The sequence below is a fragment of the Ascaphus truei genome, chromosome 3, assembly GCF_040206685.1.
Source record: "Ascaphus truei isolate aAscTru1 chromosome 3, aAscTru1.hap1, whole genome shotgun sequence".
Classification (NCBI taxonomy): domain Eukaryota; kingdom Metazoa; phylum Chordata; class Amphibia; order Anura; family Ascaphidae; genus Ascaphus; species Ascaphus truei.
In genome coordinates this window covers 67531076-67544614 of record NC_134485.1, presented here as the reverse complement: position 1 = coordinate 67544614, position 13539 = coordinate 67531076, and positions in this window count along the sequence as shown.

The window sequence follows — 13539 nt, the reverse complement described above, 5'->3', positions numbered from 1 at the left end:
CAGAAGTGTGTGGGGCTACAGGGGCAGACAGAGAAGACGATACAGGAGACAGAGGTAAATTCCATTACTACTAACACACTGCACATCAACCAAGTAATCAATCTGTCTGACAAAATCCTGACATCAGATCAAATTATAGCACTAAATAAAGGCCTGTCATTCTCTCCGTCTGAGAATTTTAAGATCTTTGATTGGGTTAAAGATACCAACCTGTTTGGGAGGAAACTCCTCCTACACAAATTCTTTAAACGACGCGAAACATTTCAACTTAAGAATGATGGCCTACTCTATTTCGATCAGCTACATATTGACAATATGCGGGACCTTACAGCACTCCTGGAAGAATCTAATAGAACTGAAGGAGAAGGCCCGTTCTCTGATCTTAAACCTAGGTCAAAATTTACCCCTCCATTAGTGACCAGTCCAAATGTGGAGGTATTTATGAAACTTGTAATAAGTGATCTAGAAGATTTGCAACCGCATAATAAATCTGATAATCTCTCTGTATCTGAACGACAAGGTCTTAAAGACTTACAAAATGATATTACAATCACTGTGAAACCCTCGGATAAAGGGGGTAACACAGTGATTATGAATACTGTCGATTACGTTACAGAATGCACACGCCTCCTCTCAGACTCCACTTGTTACAAGAGACTCAAATTGAGCCCCACAGAAACTTTTAAGAAAGAACTTAAAACCATCCTAACGATAGCTCTAGAATCTAAGGTCATATCAAAAAAAGAGTATGAACAACTCCTAACCCCCGCACCAGTCCTATCCACCTTCTATTGCCTACCAAAAATCCACAAGGGAACCTTACCCCCTCCTGGGAGACCCATTGTGTCCGGTATATCTAACCTCACGGAACAAAGTAGTAAATACGTTGACCAAATTCTACGACCATTTGTTGACAGCCTACCATCGTTCCTTAGAGACACCAAGGACGCACTCAATCGACTAAATGACATAGTCCTCGACAAAGACACACTACTGATTAGTCTTGATGTCGAATCGTTATATACCTCTATTATACACCAAGTGGGTATAGACGCAGTATCCTACTTCCTAAAAAGTCGAAGCTGTGAATTTGTGACACATAATCAACTTGTACTCGACCTACTGAGATTCATATTGACACATAATTACTTCACATTCAATGGTGTCATTTACCATCAACTCAGAGGTACGGCGATGGGGACCACCTGCGCCCCCACCTATGCGAACCTATATCTCGGTTGGTGGGAGGCGGAGGTGGTTTTTCATGAAGCCAATGAAGCATACACGATCCAAATCCTGCTGTGGGTTCGCTTCATCGATGATGTCCTGGTCCTGTGGCAGGGGACCAGGGCGTCATTTATTGAATTCATCAATATACTTAACACCAATGAGTTCAACCTCCATTTAACGTATGAAATTGATACACAGGAAGTCACGTTCCTTGACTTAAAAATTTCCAGAGGTACTGGTGACAAAGTGGAAACTACTATCCACAGAAAAAAGACAGCCACCAACAGCCTTTTGCGTTATGAAAGTCACCATCCAAGGCGACTCAAGGAAGGTATCCCTGTTGGGCAGTTCCTACGGATTCGCAGGAACTGCTCCACTATCACAGCTTTTGAACATGAAGCTAAAAACATGAGTGAACGATTCAGAGAAAGGGGGTGCAGCCAACGATGTATTAAACAAGCTTATCGGAGAGCGAAATTTACAGATAGAACCTCTTTATTGAGTACACATTGCTCTCCAGTCGCTGACTCCAAACTCATAAGATTTGTGGGTACGTTCAACAATCAATGGTCAGAGATTAATGCCATATTAAAGAAACACTGGCCAATCCTTTTAAACGACCCAGATCTTAATGATGTCCTACGAATTACACCAACTTTGGTCAGCAGGCGGGCACCTAATCTCAAAGACCAGTTGGTCCATAGCCATTTGAGACCATTAACAACATCAACATGGCTAAGTAATAGATCTGTGGGGAATTTTAAATGCCAAGGATGCAAGGCTTCCCTCTCTAAAAATTTCTTCAATTGGAACAATACTAAAAGTTATAAAGTCAGGCAGTTCATTAACTGCCGGACAAAGGGAGTCATTTATCAAGTCACCTGTCAATGTACCAAAAAATATGTTGGCAAGACTATTCGTGAATTCCGCCAGCGTATTTTGGAACATCTGGGGGCTATACGGAACCATTTAGACACCCCCCTCGCCAATCATATTCATCAGGCACATGGCGGTGACATTACCAACCTTCACTTCACAGGGATTGAGAGCGTCCCCCCCAGTCCTAGAGGGGGTGATTGGAACCGCCTAATCTTACAAAAAGAATCCAAATGGATCTATGTACTGGGTACTTTGGCACCCAGAGGGATAAACGAAGGCTTCCTATTCTCTCCCTTCATATAGATTGTCAGCATTATCTTCCTGAACAACATTGACTTAATATATCCATTTGAAATGGGTTTTGGCATGAAATAGCAATACGTATTAAAATCCTGTGTCTCTAAGTACATCACAATTTACATTCAGCTCTTGAACAAATGAATACCACACTTAGTTTGTTCTCTCAGTCAACACTTTATTATCTCAAATGTCTCTTCTTTGATCAATTCCTCAGCACCGCGATAGCTACCGTCCTCCTGCAATAGAAGCAATTGGTTAGACTCAGCTGCCCTGCATTAGCTGGTACTTAATACACTATATATACTATGCATGTAGTTCCTCACTTCACCACCTTTGATAAAGCGCCCCAGCGAAACGTACGTCAGGTGGGAGGCGGCTACAGGACTGACGTCATCACGCATTGACGTCCCCATGCCGAGCAGAGGGTGAGAGGCTCTGTACAGAGCCGAGACGCGTGTTAAGGGAGTCTGGGTCTATATATCACAGACACCAGGTACTTTATGTGGTATCTTACGGCAGTAGGACTTTGAACAGGAACCACAGGTACAATTGCTTATGTCAGCGTTACTCCGTGATATTAACCCTGACGAGGGCTGAACACAGGGATGCGGTATATATCCAATTACCTCACCCAGCACGTGTAAATGCAATTGCTGCTGACTACTTTTTTCATTGCGTGCATTTCCTCTCCCCTCGGCTCATTTATGTGTTTGCTCACAACGTCATTACAGTCTGTTTACATATCTGTTACTGTGATACATTTGAATTAGGGGGCCATAACTGGATACGGACTAGATCCGTGCCCCAGAGCTGTAAAAAACATTTTTTGTAAGCTCTTGTACATTTAGCTATTGATAGTCACTGACTGACCTATGTGTATACTATGAGGTATTATTAAGCATGTTTAAGTGGCACATTTATGTTAGGGGGCTATAACTGGATACGGACTAGAACCGTGCCCCAGAGCTAAGTACCACACTTTGTGAGCTCTTGTGCACACTATAATATAACACTTAGCCTACCATATTAACCCTCCTTTAGTTAGGCTTGCTTTAACCCTTTATTTAGGGTATTCCTCACCATCTTCATTGTGGACTATCAAATAGCAATTAGTGAGCTCTCAATCTATTGTGCATAGCACATAGGTATATACCTTGGCATGGGTAGTTCTCCGTCACCTGTATCCACTTTACAGGCCTTTTAACCTTGTTATTGCTGAACTAGGGGGTTGACTATTATAGTCCTTGATTGTTGATTTCTGCTAATTAGCAGCTAGGTGGGCTCTCCACCTCCCCCCCTAGATCTCAGTTATAGTATTTTATATATTTTTGTCTGTTTTCTTTGTATTTTGTCACCACAGTCAGTTGACCATTTTTTCAACAATTTTGACATCTATTTTAAATTATACGATTAAAGCATTTTAATTTTAAATTTATCACTAATTCATATCTGCTTACAACGAGTGCTGCCCATAGGGTGTCTTTTGTTTAATTGTTATAATTCTGCTCCTTCCCCTTATTGCACCGTTGTTAATTCTTTCTTGACTAAAGGCTGATGCGAGGGTCTCCACCCCTTTCCCCCTTTCCCATTGTTGCAATCTTAAAACACCGAAAGAGAGACAGTTGCATGAATACAAATTTATGCAACTGTTCGGGACACTTAGCAGTGGCCTAAACAGAGATCGAAATTTTATGAGTCATTACTGACACAAGTGAACTCTCTTCCCATGAGTGCTATAGGCCATGTCTGTACATACTGTGCTATATGTATGCACACACAGCTGTCTTTCACACACACTTATACTCCTTGTTTTTCCATCCCTATACACCAATAGGGACCACATAGTATCCACACACACTTTTAGTTGTGCTACTAACCCTCACATTTCCACACCCACCCAATCCATTTATATCCACTCCCACTCCACACACACCTTTTGTAAAGCACTGTATATACTCTGGGCTCTCCATTCATTTTTATGCACACTGATACACCTACACACTCTTTCATCACTTGCTTTCAGGAAACTTTTGACACCTCCAGCCATAAAACACATCCACACCGGGGGAAGGACCAGCACAGATAACATTCCAATAGACACTGTTTATAGTATAGCTTTTGCTTGCTTCATTCATTGTAACATCGCCGGAAGAAGACATCAGTGTATCTTGAAAGCTCGCACAAATAAAAATATTTCGTTAGCCACAGAACGGTATCATCTATTTATTTTTTGATTATATATATATATATATAGATATATATATAAATATATATATATATATCTATATATATATATATATATACACAGTACAGGATGAACACTGTACAGTACATTTGTTTTAGACGTGTGTGCTGTCTAACCTATAGTACTATAGTTATAGATATACAGTATATAGTTAGTGCAATACAGATAAAGTGCAGGAAATCCCCCCCTCCCCCCAATACTGGCAGGTAAGACACAGTGTTCCAATCCATAACTTGTTATAGTTATACAGTTATACTGTATATAGTTTGACAGTAGTTATAGTCCAATATTGTAAAATACTCAATGCCTTTAATGCACAATTTTTTTATTTTCAGAGCTGCAGCACTACAGGAAGGGGGGGAGGACATGTGCAAAAGTGTTGTACTGTGTTTATACTGCAGTAGCAGTCAGTAATTTACACGAATTCCCCCCTCTCTCAATGACAAAAGAACTACAGAATGTAATGCAGCCATTACGAAGAAGATAAAGACAAGATTGTAAATTTGGAAGAAGAGACGAATTTCTGTACGTTTGTATTATTCATTTTTCCTTGATTATCCTGTACAAATAAAATTGTTCCTTCTTTAAATTCATGAGAATCATTTGAACACCGCCACCCCCAAATAAAATTTACAGTATGTCACCCACCTCATAAAGTACAGTATACAGATGCAGCGGCCGTTATTGAACTGTCACAGTACACCAGGGTTGGTTGACTTTAGTATACAGCATGTATTATTTGACTTCTGTCTTCTTGCTGATCTTTTGAGGGATATTTAGGTGGAGGGATATTATAAAGGGAAGTACCACAGACTATTTTAGTTTGTGGGAACGGGCCCGAGGAAGGGGAATCTCTGTCCCCAAAACGGTCGTTGCTCCTCTATAATATATCACCTTTACCTTACCGTATGTTATACGTCACCCGTGTTTTTCTCTTTTTTTGTCCACTGCTTTTTCTTTTTCCCCTATTGTTGTCATTCCCCACGTTTTTTCCCTCACCTCCCTCCCTCTCCAGACTTGTGATTTTTTTGTTTAGCCCTCTTTTTTCATGTTAGGCTCCCTCCTAGCCTACAATAGGGTTGGCTTATGTTATACATTTATTGTTTCAATAAATTATTGTTAGTTTTCTATTGGTGTCTTTGACTTATTTTTTATTTTGAGTGCTGGGAATCATCATATCCATTTAGTTATTACTCCAAAAGACTGTTCAGGCTCCCAAAGTAAATAAATAGATGATACCGTTCTGTGGCTAACGAAATGCTTTTATTTGTGCGAGCTTTCGAGATACACTGATCTCTACTTCCGGCGATGTTACAATGAATGAATGAAGCAAAAGCTATACTATAAACAGTGTCTATTGGAATGTTATCTGTGCTGTTCCTTCCCCCGGTGTGGATGTGTTTTATGGCTGGAGGTGTCAAAAGGTTCCTGAAACCAAGTGATGAAAGAGTGTGTATGTGTAACAGTGTGAATAAAAATGAATGGAGAGCCCGAAGTATATACAGTGCTTTACAAAAGGTGTGTGTGGAGTGGGAGTGGATATAAATGGATTGGGTGGGTGTGGAAATGTGAGGGTTAGTAGCACAACTAAAAGTGAGTGTGGGTACTATGTGGTCCCTATTGGTGTATAGGGATGGAAAAACAAGGAGTATAAGTGTGTGTGAAAGACAGCTGTGTGTGCATACATATAGCACAGTATGTACAGACATGGCCTATAGCACTCATGGGAAGAGAGTTCACTTGTGTCAGTAATGACTCATAAAATTTCGATCTCTGTTTAGGCCACTGCTAAGTGTCCCGAACAGTTGCATAAATTTGTATTCATGCAACCGTCTCTCTTTCGGTGTTTTAAGATTACCTTTGAGTATGGCAACCCTCAGATCGTTCATCTTATGCCCAGAGTCAGAGAAATGTTCGCCAACAGGACTGTCTCTTGTTCCGCGTGTGATGCTGTGGCGGTGCAGGTTCATTCTCTTGTTTAGCCCCTGCCCTGTCTCACCTATGTAGTAGCAGCCCCCTGGGCATTTCATGCACATGATGAGGTACACGACATTGCTGGAGGAACAGATGAACCTTCCTCTGATTTTGTATTCCCGATTCCTGTGTGGTATTTGTATTGTGTCCGCTGTGTGGAGCATTGCGCAGGTTTTGCATCTTGGGTCCTGGCATGGTTTTGTCCCGCATTCAGTTGTACTGCTGAATACTTTACTCCTCACCATAATATTATTGAGATTATGGGGTTGTCTGTATGATAATAAGGGTGCTTCAGTGAAGACCTGTTGCAGTCTTGTATCTTCCTGGAGGATGGGTTGTAGTTTCCTGGCGATCTTGCGTAGGGCTCTAGGTGTGGGTTATATGTGACCACCAAAGGTACCCTGTCGCTTGTCTCCTTCTGTTTGTATTCAAGGAGATCACTTCTTGGTATTCTGGTGGCTTTGTGAATTTGCTGGTCTACAATTCTGTGGTTATATCCACGGTTTATAAAGTCTGATCTCAAGGCTTTAATCCGCTGGTCTCTGTCTGCTGTGTCGGAGCATATCCGGTTGTATTGTATGGCTTGACTGTAGATGGTTGCATGTTTGGTGTGTGTCGGGTGGAAGCTGTTCTCCCTCAAATAGCTGGCTCTGTCTGTAGGTTTGCGGTATACAGAAGTCTGTAGTTGGTTGTTTTTTATAGTAATGGTGGTGTCTAGGAAATGTACTTCATCCGGGGAATGGGTGAGTTTGAGGTTGATGGTCGGGTGGAACGTATTGAAGTTGTCATAGAACTGTAGGAGGTCCTGTTCGCCAGAGGTCCAAATCCGGAGGATGTCATCGATGTAGCGAAGGTATGTAAGGGGTTTCAAGTGACAGGTGGAAAGAAAGTCACTTTCCAGTTTTGCGCAGAACAGATTGGCATACTGTGGCGCCATCCGAGTACCCATAGCGGTCCCGGTTGTCTGGAGGTATGTGTCATTTCCATAACCCAAAACCTGGCACATTCTACATGCTCCCTAAAATTCACAAAGAGGGTAACCCTGGGCGCCCTATTATCTCTGGATCTGGCACACTTACCAAGAATATTTCTGGCTGGGTGCAGGGCATTCTAAAACCACTTGTCAGGAACACACCCAGCTACATCCAGGATACCACGACCTGCTAAACAAACTGAATGCCATTGGCCCCCTCCCAACAGGAACACTACTAGCAACTATGGATGTAGAGTCACTTTATACAAACATCCCCCACGAGGATGGGATTTCAGCCTGCAGATACTTTCTGGGACCACAGGAGCCACTCACAGAGACAGTGACTAAATGCATTGAATTTATTCTGACCCATAACTACTTCACATTTGGAAATGACACATACCTCCAGACAACCGGGACCGCTATGGGTACTCGGATGGCGCCACAGTATGCCAATCTGTTCTGCGCAAAACTGGAAAGTGACTTTCTTTCCACCTGTCACTTGAAAACCCTTACATACCTTCGCTACATCGAAGACATCCTCCTGATTTGGACCTCTGGCGAACAGGACCTCCTACAGTTCTATGACAACTTCAATACGTTCCACCCGACCATCAACCTCAAACTCACCCATTCCCCGGATGAAGTACATTTCCTAGACACCACCATTACTATAAAGAACAACCAACTACAGACTTCTGTATACCGCAAACCTACAGACAGAGCCAGCTATTTGAGGGACAACAGCTTCCACCCGACACACACCAAACATGCAAAAATCTACAGTCAAGCCATACGATACAACCGGATATGCTCCGACACAGCAGACAGAGACCAGCGGATTAAAGCCTTGAGATCAGACTTTATAAACCGAGGATATAACCACAGAATTCTAGACCAGCAAATTCACAAAGCCACCAGAATACCAAGAAGTGATCTCCTTGAATACAAACAGAAGGAGACAAGCGACAGGGTACCTTTGGTGGTCACATATAACCCCCACCTACAGTAGGAGCCCTACGCAAGATCGCCAGGAAACTACAACCCACCCTCCAGGAAGATACAAGACTGCAACAGGTCTTCCCTGAAGCACCCTTATTATCATACAGACAACCCCATAATCTCAAGAATATTATGGTGAGGAGTAAAGTATTCAGTAGTACAACTGAATGCGGGACAAAACCATGCCAGGACCCAAGATGCAAAACCTGCGCAATGCTCCACACAGCGGACACAATACAAATACCACACAGGAATCTGGAATACAAAATCAGAGGAAGGTTCACCTGTTCCTCCAGCAATGTCGTGTACCTCATCATGTGCATGAAATGCCCAGGGGGCTGCTACTAGATAGGTGAGACAGGGCAGGAGCTAAACAAGAGAATGAACCTGCACCGCCACAGCATCACACGCGGAACAAGAGACAGTCCTGTTGGCGAACATTTCTCTGACTCTGGGCATAAGATGAACGATCTGAGGGTTGCCATACTCAAAGGTAATCTTAAAACACCGAAAGAGAGACGGTTGCATGAATACAAATTTATGCAACTGTTCGGGACACTTAGCAGTGGCCTAAACAGAGATCGAAATTTTATGAGTCATTACTGACACAAGTGAACTCTCTTCCCATGAGTGTTATAGGCCATGTCTGTACATACTGTGCTATATGTATGCACACACAGCTGTCTTTCACACACACTTATACTCCTTGTTTTTCCATCCCTATACACCAATAGGGACCACATAGTATCCACACACACTTTTAGTTGTGCTACTAACCCTCACATTTCCACACCCACCCAATCCATTTATATCCACTCCCACTCCACACACACCTTTTGTAAAGCACTGTATATACTGTGGGCTCTCCATTCATTTTTATGCACACTGATACACCTACACACTCTTTCATCACTTGCTTTCAGGAAACTTTTGACACCTCCAGCCATAAAACACATCCACACCGGGGGAAGGACCAGCACAGATAACATTCCAATAGACACTGTTTATAGTATAGCTTTTGCTTGCTTCATTCATTGTAACATCGCCGGAAGAAGACATCAGTGTATCTTGAAAGCTCGCACAAATAAAAACATTTCGTTAGCCACAGAACGGTATCATCTATTTATTTTTTGATTATATATATATATATAGATATATATATAAATATATATATATATCTATATATATATATATATACACAGTACAGGATGAACACTGTACAGTACATTTGTTTTAGACGTGTGTGCTGTCTAACCTATAGTACTATAGTTAAAGTTATACAGTATATAGTTAGTGCAATACAGATAAAGTGCAGGAAATTCCCCCCCTCCCCCCAATACTGGCAGGTAAGACACAGTGTTCCAATCCATAACTTGTTATAGTTATACAGTTATACTGTATATAGTTTGACAGTAGTTATAGTCCAATATTGTAAAATACTCAATGCCTTTAATGCACAATTTTTTTATTTTCAGAGCTGCAGCACTACAGGAAGGGGGGGGAGGACATGTGCAAAAGTGTTGTACTGTGTTTATACTGCAGTAGCAGTCAGTAATTTACACGAATTCCCCCCTCTCTCAATGACAAAAGAACTACAGAATGTAATGCAGCCATTACGAAGAAGATAAAGACAAGATTGTAAATTTGGAAGAAGAGACGAATTTCTGTACGTTTGTATTATTCATTTTTCCTTGATTATCCTGTACAAATAAAATTGTTCCTTCTTTAAATTCATGAGAATCATTTGAACACCGCCACCCCCAAATAAAATTTACAGTATGTCACCCACCTCATAAAGTACAGTATACAGATGCAGCGGCCGTTATTGAACTGTCACAGTACACCAGGGTTGGTTGACTTTAGTATACAGCATGTATTATTTGACTTCTGTCTTCTTGCTGATCTTTTGAGGGATATTTAGGTGGAGGGATATTATAAAGGGAAGTACCACAGACTATTTTAGTTTGTGGGAACGGGCCCGAGGAAGGGGAATCTCTGTCCCCAAAACGGTCGTTGCTCCTCTATAATATATCACCTTTACCTTACCGTATGTTATACGTCACCCGTGTTTTTCTCTTTTTTTGTCCACTGCTTTTTCTTTTTCCCCTATTGTTGTCATTCCCCACGTTTTTTCCCTCACCTCCCTCCCTCTCCAGACTTGTGATTTTTTTGTTTAGCCCTCTTTTTTCATGTTAGGCTCCCTCCTAGCCTACAATAGGGTTGGCTTATGTTATACATTTATTGTTTCAATAAATTATTGTTAGTTTTCTATTGGTGTCTTTGACTTATTTTTTATTTTGAGTGCTGGGAATCATCATATCCATTTAGTTATTACTCCAAAAGACTGTTCAGGCTCCCAAAGTTCCACAAATAATATGGTTGCTGTTCCTTCTGTTACTGTGCACCTCACGACTGGAACAATCTACCAGAGACTTTCAAAGCCACCACCAGTCTACGTTCTTTCAAGACTTCAGCTGTCTCAGACTTTAATCTTGTCTGAAACTGTTACATGCGCTCATAACATATATTGTCTTTAACAGTCTGTCATGTATGGCACGTCTATGAGCACATTACTTATATATGTGACAAGGTTAATACACACAGCTATCTAGATTATCCAATCTTCACCTCGCAAGGTCCCTCAAATTAATAATATCTCCCCTCAATCTGTCACAATATATATTTTAACTCGCTTCCACCACAAAAGGGTTAAAAAAAAGTGTTCTTACAGAGCCTCTGTTTAATACAAAAACTATGTACTTGTCACACAAAAATCTGTTTTAGCAAAATGTGTCCAAAAATTTCATTTAGTCTCTACAAAGAGTGCAACAGTTCAAATCAGAGCCCAAAGAATGAGTTATTATATGAAACATGACCCCTTAACTTCTACTATTGCTTTAGAACAGATATCTGTCTTTTGTACCTCCTAATCATGAAGTGTTTGGTATCATTCGATTCAGATAATCACAACTATTACAAATAGCTATTAGTTTTCTTGTGCATCGGTGTCAGACCCAGGCTATTTCACATTTACTAAACTTACAAACTATCATTTTGGCTACACCCCCTGATATTCCACAGATCACCCAAAGAATGCCTTTCAAGATACATTTAAAAGGCTTTCATTTATTCCCCACTATCAGGGAAGAGTCGTAATGCTATTTCAATCCCTCAATTTGTAACCCCAGGTTTTGACCTCAGATACTATAAGTACTATAAAACACATACAGTACAACTAGGCCTGGTCAGAGATGGGACCATCAGTAAAACAGTTCTTGTATTTTGAAGTCAATTTGCAAGTTAACATTAATCTCTCATGTGCCAGATTGATTAAAATACTTAATACTTTCTGCCATGTTCACTACACTGTCCGTGAAATGTCTGTAAACATCACTTTTAACCTCTGTCCTTTTAACCAAACCATGCATTGTCAACGTAACTCTGTACCCAGTACATACTTGAAAACGAGAGGTAATTATTTCCTGGTAAAACATTAAACATGTTATAATTAAATATTTTGGGAACCTGGTATATCCTGGGAGGGGTTAACAGTACCACAAATCAAATCAGGTAAAACGAAGAAAAAAAATGTACATAAAAAAACATAGTATGGACAGTTGCTTTAAATATTGTGGTGATCTGTTTAAAATATTTTTACTGCAGTTAAAGTTTTAAGTATTTTTAAATGTATTTTTTCTTGTTTCTCTTGTAAATTTCATTGTTCTTCATGTGCCCTTTCACACAATCGTGGATGTTTTCTGCTCCACCTTTCCTCTTCCCTGTTCTCGCTACAGTACTCTGACAACATGAGCAACAGGGAGGATTTGAGAAAGATTTTGTATGAATAATAAGGGAAGGGAGTTCTTTCGTAACAGGAACCAAGAAAGAAGGACTAGTCAGCAGATTGTGAGAAAAGCTGAGCTAAATGGGAAAAGCTGCAGGGGAAATTTGTGCAAAGCCACAAGAGAGGAGTATTTAACTATTGTTTTTCTTGACTATCGGATTCCTTTACTAAGTCTTAAAACACTGACTCCGACTTGAATGTAGACGATTCCACAGCATTTTATTAACATCACAAACGAAATCCTTGCCAGCCAATAAACTTTGTTAACTAGAGACGGGCAAATTTGGATCCACAGTGGATCGGCCGGTTCCTTTGGTCTACGGATCAATCTCCGAAAGACGATTCGTATTTTGCTGTTTTTTTTTATTATTATTGAAAATTAAAAAATGTAAGAATCCGCCAACGAGTTGCTGAATCCACGGATTTGATTCTATAAATCCATTAACAGATTGTATCCAATTGTGGCTTTTGATAAATCCGCAGGGATTCAAATTGACCAAATCCGTTTGCGGCTTTTACACCGCAAAACAGAATTTAGGGGGGAAATCTGCGAAAATTCAGTAAGCAGATTTGGGCTGATTCGCATCGCTATTGTTAACACTTATATAACATATTTACACCAAAATACCAGCCACTGACACTATCTGTCAAATGGGCATGTTCTGCATCATACATCATAGGTTACAGAAACCCAGACCGTCAAGCTTTATGATTTGCTACTCCTTTCTAAGGTCCACGTTGGGCTTGTCCATCAAACCCCGTTTTTTTTATAGCTGGCAAGGAATCCCACCAATGTGACAAAAAAAAATACATAAAAATAACATCAACATATTTAATATTTACATATTTCCCTTTTTTTATTAAAAGAGGGAGAATGGATGGGAGAGTCTTTCTCTGACGGTTAGTGACAAAATGGTTGAACTGTCACCCTAACTGCCTCATAAGCTCTGCGCCTAAAACTTTTAGCCAATAGAACAAGCCCTACACATAATTAGGAACATTTAAAATTATTTAACTATGTCTACGCCATAGGTAGACGTCACCTCCATCAAGTGACCCATTCTCAAGGGGTACAATGGTCACTTCTTTCTG